This window comes from Triturus cristatus, chromosome 7 (genome assembly GCF_964204655.1).
Source record: "Triturus cristatus chromosome 7, aTriCri1.1, whole genome shotgun sequence".
Lineage (NCBI taxonomy): Eukaryota > Metazoa > Chordata > Amphibia > Caudata > Salamandridae > Triturus > Triturus cristatus.
The window spans coordinates 843292269-843300752 of NC_140590.1; the positions used below are offsets into that span (position 1 = coordinate 843292269).

The 8484-nt window shown below is 51.2% G+C and overlaps 1 non-coding gene across 1 annotated transcript; it reads right to left on the reverse strand.

The window, feature by feature from the left end:
* Positions 1–7472: 7472 nt before the first annotated feature.
* LOC146810693 (Nuclear RNase P) lies at positions 7473–7777 on the reverse strand. The gene has a single exon (XR_014967175.1).
* Between the last annotated feature and the right edge of the window lie 707 nt (positions 7778–8484).

Here is an 8484-nt window from a genome sequence, read left to right on the forward strand (position 1 = left end):
TACCTTAGGTACATCACAGATTGGATTCTGGGGTGCCCCTATAAGTCCCTAGTATATGGTATACTATGTACCAAGGGCATAGGTACCCCAGAGGTCTACCAGGGGCTGCAGCATATATTATGCCACCTCTGGGAAGCCCTCCAAAATGACACCAAAGGTCTGCTACTACAGCCTGGGTAAGGTGGTGCATGCAGGTGGTTCACTATATCTCACCTATCACTGCACATATAAACCTATCAGTCACCCCTATGGCAGGCCTTATCAATCCTGAAGGCAGGATGCTTGGTTTTGTGTGAGAGGGTGCCCATGCATGAGCAGAGCCCTTCTGCAGCGTTCGGAATCTCTCCTCCGGGGTTGTCTGTGATGCAGCCTGACCATATACTCTTTAGTGCATTATAACCAAACGGTAAATGCTAACTTTGGACTGGCTGCACGGAAACTTGTCGTGTTCGGTGTCAAACAACTTGGAATCATACCCCCACACCAGTAACTGGTGTGGGAGTATGATCTCACCCTTCTAGAGGGAGAGACATGACAGCACCGATATACCAGCTAACAGAGCCCTGGCATCACAAAATGGATGCTGCCAGCAACAGACACGGGTCTGGCCTTCTGCTGCTGACCAAAACTCCAGCAGGGGAGGCCTGGACAATAGGTTTCCTGTCACAGGGAGGTGTTACTACCTCCCAGACAGGCCTTAGTGGATTAGGGCTGGGTGGGAGCACTCCAGTAGAGCTTTGAAGTCTGCACTGGGGGGCACATTTTGTGTCCCTGTGCATAGTCCAGCTCAAACTGGTTGCAGGGGCTACCAGCCCCTGCTCTGGCGTGAAATTGGACAAAGGAAATGGGTGTAGCCACCCCTCTTTCCTGACCCTCCCATAGGTGGGTCCCCAGAGTATGTCCAAACCCTTCTTTGTATAAGAAAGGAAATCCTGGCTACAGCACTTTAGATTACACCTGGACGAAACTCTGATATAGAAATCCCGGGACTTTGATGATCTACACGACTAGATAACTGAAGAATCTCCCTTGGAGTAAAGGAGTTACTCCCCTGCTTGGCAGGCACCAAAGACGCAGCTGTCTGGTCTGCATCTCCGAAGCTCCCGCCGGACGCTGAAGACTTTGCAACACAGGAGGTAGGTTTCCAGACTTCCCAGAGGCTGACCGAAGTCCCCAGCAAAGCTGAGACCCATAGCTCTCGTGCGTACCGTGGAACCGGATCTCCTGGACACCGTGCACATTTGCAAGTGCATCCGTTTCTCAACGTGCTTTGAGGCTGTGCTTTGGGTTACTTGTAGCCCAGACGCCGAGCACCTTTTCCACCAAAGATTGTTGGCCTACACTCCACGAGTGTTCTGTGAGCTTGCCCTTTGTGTGTTCGCTAGAGGCTCCTTTGCGATCCCTGGTCTGTTGACTGGTGGGTCCCTTTGAAGGCAAATCTTACTTTAATTGGGCTTCCCTGGTTGCTCCAGACGTGCCCTGACACTCCATCACTTGGGGAGTCCCCAGGACCTTGCTGGTCTGCACCGAAGCATCTTTACTCTTCCTGCGTGGGTTGCAATTGCCAAGGCTTGTTGTGTCCAATCGGGGCACCGAGGCTGCAGCACTCGACATCCTTTGTGGGAACAGCTTGAATCCAGCTCCTGGTTGTCCTCGACACCTCCTGGTCTTCGTGGCTGAAGAGTCAATCTTCCCCTGTTCGCACCTGAAGCACCCGACATTGGTGGGCATTTGTCTATCGTGCCCCTGGTCACTGGCAAGTGACCCAAACTCTGTCCCCTGTGCTTTCAGGTTCTTCACATCTTTGATCCAGGCTTGGATCTCTTTGGACACTTCTCCTCTTCCCGGTATCAGCACTTTTCAGTCTCCTGCCATTGAAAACGACGACGCGACCCGACACCATTTGACACCTATACACCCATGCTCCCCTAGGTGAGGTAATACGAGTACTCCGGTCTCCCGTGGGTGTTGGCCCTAGAGCCATCTAAGTCCAAAAGGGTTTGTTCCTAGTCCACCTATAAGTGTCCTTAAACTTTAAAATTCTAACCGCGACTTTCCCCATAGAAGCTAACGGGAGCTGGCGGCTGTGTTCTCACACTGCCACGGCCCCCGTGGGTCCCCTGTGTCACTGCCTTGGGTGGTCCCTGGGTGTCCCAGCGATTCTACAGGCTCTAGGCCTTGTTTCTAGTCAAGTCGTGGTTCTTTTACCACTTTCTTAATATATGGTTTGGTTCGCACCTAGGGCCTAACGTATTTTGTGCTAATTTACTGTGATATTTGAAGTGTAACATATGTGCTTTTACCTCTAGCTTCATAAAGAGACTAGTAGGGTTTGTTTAGGAATAAATACATATATTTTATATATATACCTGGTGTGGTCTCCTTTCATTTAGCCACTAAAGAGATTATAGACTGGTAAAACAAGCTGCTTTACATTCCTTCAAGACTTAGCCTGAAGGCTGCTCTCCATAGCTACCACTAGGACAGCTTTCAAATAAGGTTGTCTTTAACCTATCATCAATAAGGGGCTGTTTGGACTGGTGCAAGGTGCCCACTATAACTAGTGGACAGCATATACCAGGTCAACTTCTCACATTGGTGTGCAGCGGTTGGGATTCAAGCTTGCTATTGTTTTACCAGATAATCTCAAGTGAGTGACTAACTGAAAACCACCAAAGGTACCTGAGGTATATATAAATAAAGCTTAAATTACAGTAAGTTCTACTGAACTTGTGTGTCAAGGGCTTAGCACACCCTTTCAACAACTCAAGAGAGTTTAGTAGGCCATAGAGAGTAGGTAGTGCATACACCACTCTCCAGTAGTGATGTCTTCATGGCCAGCAACCAGTGGGTCCCTGCCAGAAGCCTGTGGGCTTCTACCATCCAAGTATGACAAACTCCCATTCATGGAATTGAGAGCATTGTTTAGTACTAGGAGATTGAAGACAGGGAAAAGTGCAAACACCCAACGCCTCATAGAGGTACTGCTGTTGGATGATCTCAGAAGGCCTTCAGGGTCTGAAGTGGTAGGCAGAGTGGGTGGGGCAGCAGATGAGGAAGGGCCTAGAGGAAAGATACCCATGACCTAACCTCTGAAGCTGGCCAGGAAGATGACAATGATCTTAGCCTGGATAATGCAACTCCTCCAGAAGATGAGGAAGATGGCCACAATTGCCCTCTCTTTATTCCACCTGGAAGATTCGGGAGTGTGCCAAGAAGGTCCAGATCTGCTTCTCAGTAGGGGTGGGCGGACAACTCCGTTCTGCCCACGGAATGTGCGGGGATTTGCCCTTCCACCTTCCGCCATATAGGCAGAGAAACAAGGCAAGTCTCCGCACACTCGGGCATAACGGAAGTTGTCCTCCCGCCCGCCGCCCGCCTCCCGCCCGCAGTATTAAATACATTGAAAAAGCAATTTTCAAATAACCTTACCTTATCGGCGGTGTCCCCGGGCTTCCATCCGTCTCCATCGCGTCTTCTTCTGGGAACTTCCTTGGCAGGAATGCACATACGTGGGCTCCTGCGCATGCGCAGTTCCCAGAAGAAGACGCGATTTAGACGGCTGGAAGCCCGGGGACGCCGCCGATGTATTTAATACTGCGGGCGGGAGGCAGGCGGGAGGCGGGAGGTGCGTAATGGAACTATGAAGAGAGTGCGGAGATTGGTTCCATCTCCGTGCCTCTCCGCGTAGGTCCCTTACGCACATTACGCCCACCCTTACTTCTCAGGAGTCTATCCATTCTGACACCTCCATAGGGACTTCTGTTATCTCTCATAGAAGGGAATCCTCTCATGAGAGGAAAGAGAGACTGCTCAAGTATGAGGAAGCTCAGCTTTGAATCAGAAGAGAGCAGATAGCCGTAGAAAGGGAGTCCCTAGAGCTTCAGAAAGCTAGAAAAAGATTGGGACTAGAGTCCCATTGTGGCAGCAACATCCCTATTGTTAGGGAGAGGTCTCATGACCATAAAAACCTAAACAAGATTGTCCCTCCCTACCAGAGTGGGGATGACATCCACAAATGGATTACTGCACTGGAAAGAGCCTGTAAAGTACACAGGCTCCCCCAGGAGCAGTGGGCAGCAATCTTGTGGCTCTCCTTTGCAGACAAAGGTAAAGATAAGCTGCTCACTGTAAGAGAAGAGGATGCTGATGATCACCAAAGCTTGAAGAGTGCACTGACTGAAGGGTTTAGCCTAACCACTGAAAAATATAGGTTACATTTCAGAGATACCCAAAATGCACAGAATCAAGACTGGGTGGACTTTGTAGATTGTGTTACTAAGGCTCTGGATGGCTGGTTGCTTGGCAGTAAGGTGTGTAATTTCAAAGGATTGTACAACTTAATTATGAGAGAGCAGATCCTTAATAATTATAAAAATCAGCTGTTGCATTAGTACCTGGTGGACTCTGATCTGACCTATCCCCAATAATTGGTAAAGAAGGCAGACAAATGGGTCAGAACCAGGGTGAGGCAGAAGGTTCAGAACCAAGGTGGTGACCCAAAGAAGCAAGATTAAAAGAACTCTGACAAGGGTGGGGAAAAGGGTAAAGACCAGATGTCTTCTCAAGGTCCCCAAACATCTGCATCTGGGGGGGGGGGGGGAGTCCCAATCTAACAAAGGTAAAGGCCAAAAGAAATCATGGTGTAAAATCTGTAAACAGAAAAACCATTGGACTAGTGACTGTACAAAGTCCAAAGACTCAACTCCAGCCACCATTGCCCCTAAGGCAACTCTTCTGCCTAGTGCAGCTACAATTGGTGGTACTCAGTATAAGGGTGTAGTAGGGTTAACCCTGGGTTCTGAGATGGACTCTGCCCTAGTCAGAGTTCCAACTCAGGCTGTCCTGATCTGTGATGAAGTCATGGATATGTCCTCCTTTGGGAGTCCCAGTAACTTGAGCAAATACAGACAACAGCCTTTGATTAATGGAAAAGAGGCTTTGGCATTCAGGGACACAGGAGCAAGTGCCACAATGCTGACAAAAGATCTTGTGGCTCCTAGGCAGATTATACTTGGTGAAATGTACCAAGTGACCAATGCTAGCAATGTCAGGACAGACCATTCCTTGGCAGTTGTTAATTTCTCCTGGGGAGGGGTAACTGGCCTCAAAAAGGTTGTGGTAAGTGCAGACCTCCCTGTTGAATGATCTAGAAACTTCAGCTTGGGCAGAAGTGGAGCTCAGGACACATGCAGAAATGCTAGGAATCCCTGCACATGTATTTGCTGTGACCAGGTCACAGGCCAAAATGTCAACACTGAACAGGCCCTGGATTATGGAAGAATGGACTAGGTGCCTCCCAAGAGGAGGAGCAGTAGAGTTAAGGCAGTGCCCCCCCCAACTCAGAGTATAGATGAGCCTCCTGAGGGAGATGATCTTAGTCCTGAAGAAGGAACTGTCCCCGAGGAGCTTGAGCCTGATCAGGTTGAGTACTTGGGGACAGGGGGCCCTTCCAGGGCAGATCTGAGTCAGGAGCAGTTAATCTGCCCCTCTCTTGAAACCCTCAGAAAGCAAGCTGCTGATGAGGCTACTGGGAATGCTATTGGCACCCATAAACTTTATTGGGATGATGGACTCCTATATTCAGAGAGTAGAGACCCCAAGCCTGGTGCTTCCAGGAGGTTGGTAATACCTTTGAAGTTTAGGGGCTTCATATTGACACTAGCCCATGATATTCCCCTAGCAGGACACCTGGGCCAAAACAAGACTTGGGACAGAATTGTTCCTCACTTTCATTGGCCCCACATGTCTGAAGACACCAAGGAGTTTTGTCGCTCCTGTGTCACCTGTCAAGCCAGTGGGAAGGCAGGTGGAACCACAAAGGCCCCCCTAATACCACTTCTTTTGGTGGGGGTTCCCTTTGAGAGGGTGGGGATTGACATAGTTGGTCCCATGGATCCTCAGACAGCATCTGGGCACAGATTTATCCTGGTGGTGGTGGACCATGCCACTAGGTACCCAGAAGCCATTCCACTTAGGACCACCACAGCACCTGTGGTGGCAAGAGCCCTCTTGGCTGTATTCTCAAGGGTGAGTTTTCCTAAGTAGGTAGTATCAGACAGGGGTGCACACTTCATGTCCACTTACTTGACTGCAATGTGGAAGGAGTGTGGCGTGAATTACAAATTCACCACAACCTATCACCTACAATGCAATGGTTTAGTTGAAAGGTTCAACAAATCCTTAAAGGGCATGATCAAAGGTCTCCCAGAAAAGCTTAGGTGCAGATGGGACATCATTTTGCCCTGCCTTTTATTTGCCTACAGGGAGGTGCCTCAAAAGGGGGTTGGTTACAGCCCTTTTGAACTTTTGTTTGGCCATCATGTTAGGTGTCCTTTGTGTCTGGTGAAGGAGGGATGGGAGTTACCTCTCAAACCCCCTAAACAGGACATAGTGGACTATGTACTTGGTCTCCGCTCCAGAATGGCAGAGTATATGAAAAAGGCAACTAAAAACCTTGAGGCTAGCCAGGAATTACAAAAGGCCTGGCATGACCAAAAGGCTGTGCTGACTGTTTACCAGCCAGGGCAGAAAGTATGGGTGTTGGAGCCTGTGGCCCCAGCAGCCCTTCAAGATAAGTGAAGTGGCCCCCATACAATTATTGAACAGAAGGGAGAGGTTACCTACTTGGTAGACCTTGGAACTCCCAGGCAGGGCCAGCTTAAACTCTGGAGGTGCCCTGTGCAACAATGTTTGTTGGCGCCCCCATGGACTCCCTCACTAGCACCCCCCCAACAGTGCCCCCTCAAGTCCCCCCAACCACACTCCCTCAGATGTATGACCACCCTTCAAACTGTCAGCAGTAGCCGCGCTCCTCCAATGCGACACCGCAAGGGCAACATGCATACCCCCTGGCTGCAAAAAGACCCTGTAGGCCAAACAGCGAAGCATTCGTTCAATGCACTCACCACAGACCCCACTCTTCCTGCCCTCTTCAGCCCAAAGCAGCACCAGTGCCAATGAGAGACCCCAGCCCCCACTGCACCCCGGCAGAGCAAACCGTCAACGCGACTGGCACCCATCAATCCAAAATGCCACCTGGCGCCACCCCATTCGCACAACGGAATGCTGGGCAATACCAACCGAATGAACCCAGAGGCCAAACAAACCCATTCCTTGGGTGGAGCTGCGGAGGGGACCACCCATGGCTCCACAGGCTGCCACCCTCTCAAACCAACACTGGCGCCCTGCCTCTGATACAGCGACGAGACTCTAGCCTGTTCCCGCCACAGCCAAGGAGGTCGCACTGGCTGCAGTGGCATCCTCCCCGCGGGTGCGAACTCACCAAGGGGCAGGGGCCGCACCGACCCGTCCTAGTTGCGCCCACCGAAGTTGGAGCCCCCCCCCCAGAAAAGAATGCCCAGAAGCAAACAGTGGGGACGGGCGCCACCAGGAGACAGAAGGAAAACTGCCCCCCGAAGTGGGCCCTCGACTCACCACTACACAGGGTGAACAGAACTCCAAAATAAAGACGCGGAAGGAAAGTAGTCTGAATTGGGTTATGAGGTGCCATTACCTCACCTCAGCCATCGCACTCAGGGGAGTGCCAGCCGCGAGCCATTTCCAATGCCTGGAGGGGTAAGCATCAGAGAGTACCAGGTACACGGTCACGCGTCTCCTGCCGCCCCCTTTGGGCCCCGGGTCTCTGGGAGCTCGCTCCTCTTTTCAGGGGATGCCCTGCTGAGGCAATTACCGGCTCTTGTCTCAAGACCTTCCCCAAGGTACATGAGTGACATACGCACTCTGTACATGACCTCAGTGATGAGCGTCCTCCGCTTCACCAAAAACCGGTACATCGCACAAAATAGGACTACAATTTACTTCAAGCGAGCGCACATAATGACGGCGCTCCTCAGCAGAGAAATACAGAGCAGGCAGTAAGAACATACTTAAAATGCAACTCTGAAACCCAGTAGCTTGCCTGTTAATCAAATTGCTGTCTTGAAACAACTGCTAACTATCCCTGCTTTGCAAAACACAAAAAAAACCACAAAAAAACACCTCCCGTGCTTTTCAGTCGACTTTCCTTAAAAACTGGCACATGAGCTACAATTTCCGAAATCCGCCGGGACCGCCGGCGAAAACCCGGGACCGTCCTGGCAAATCTGAGACGCCTGGTCACCCCACCACAACAACACCGATGCCCCACGCTGGTAGGCCACCGGGCATGTAGCACCCTGCAAAACCACCGTAGGACCACTCGATCTGTGGCTTCCCTGGTACATCGCACCAAGCACCACAAACTACCGATCACTGCGGCGCGCAAAGTCATCCCGAACACCACCCAAACCCCTGCCCCTCCTTTAGTGATACACCGCCAATTCCGTCGCACTCCCCAGGCCCCCAAGCGCTCGGACCCTCGACCTGGCGACCAGCGTGCTTCGCTCCACGCTCCCGGGCCAACCCACGCAGAAGGCCAAGTGATTCAGCATGTGGCACACGTAGATCACCGGCCCAACGTAGACCCATGGCGTCACCATAGCA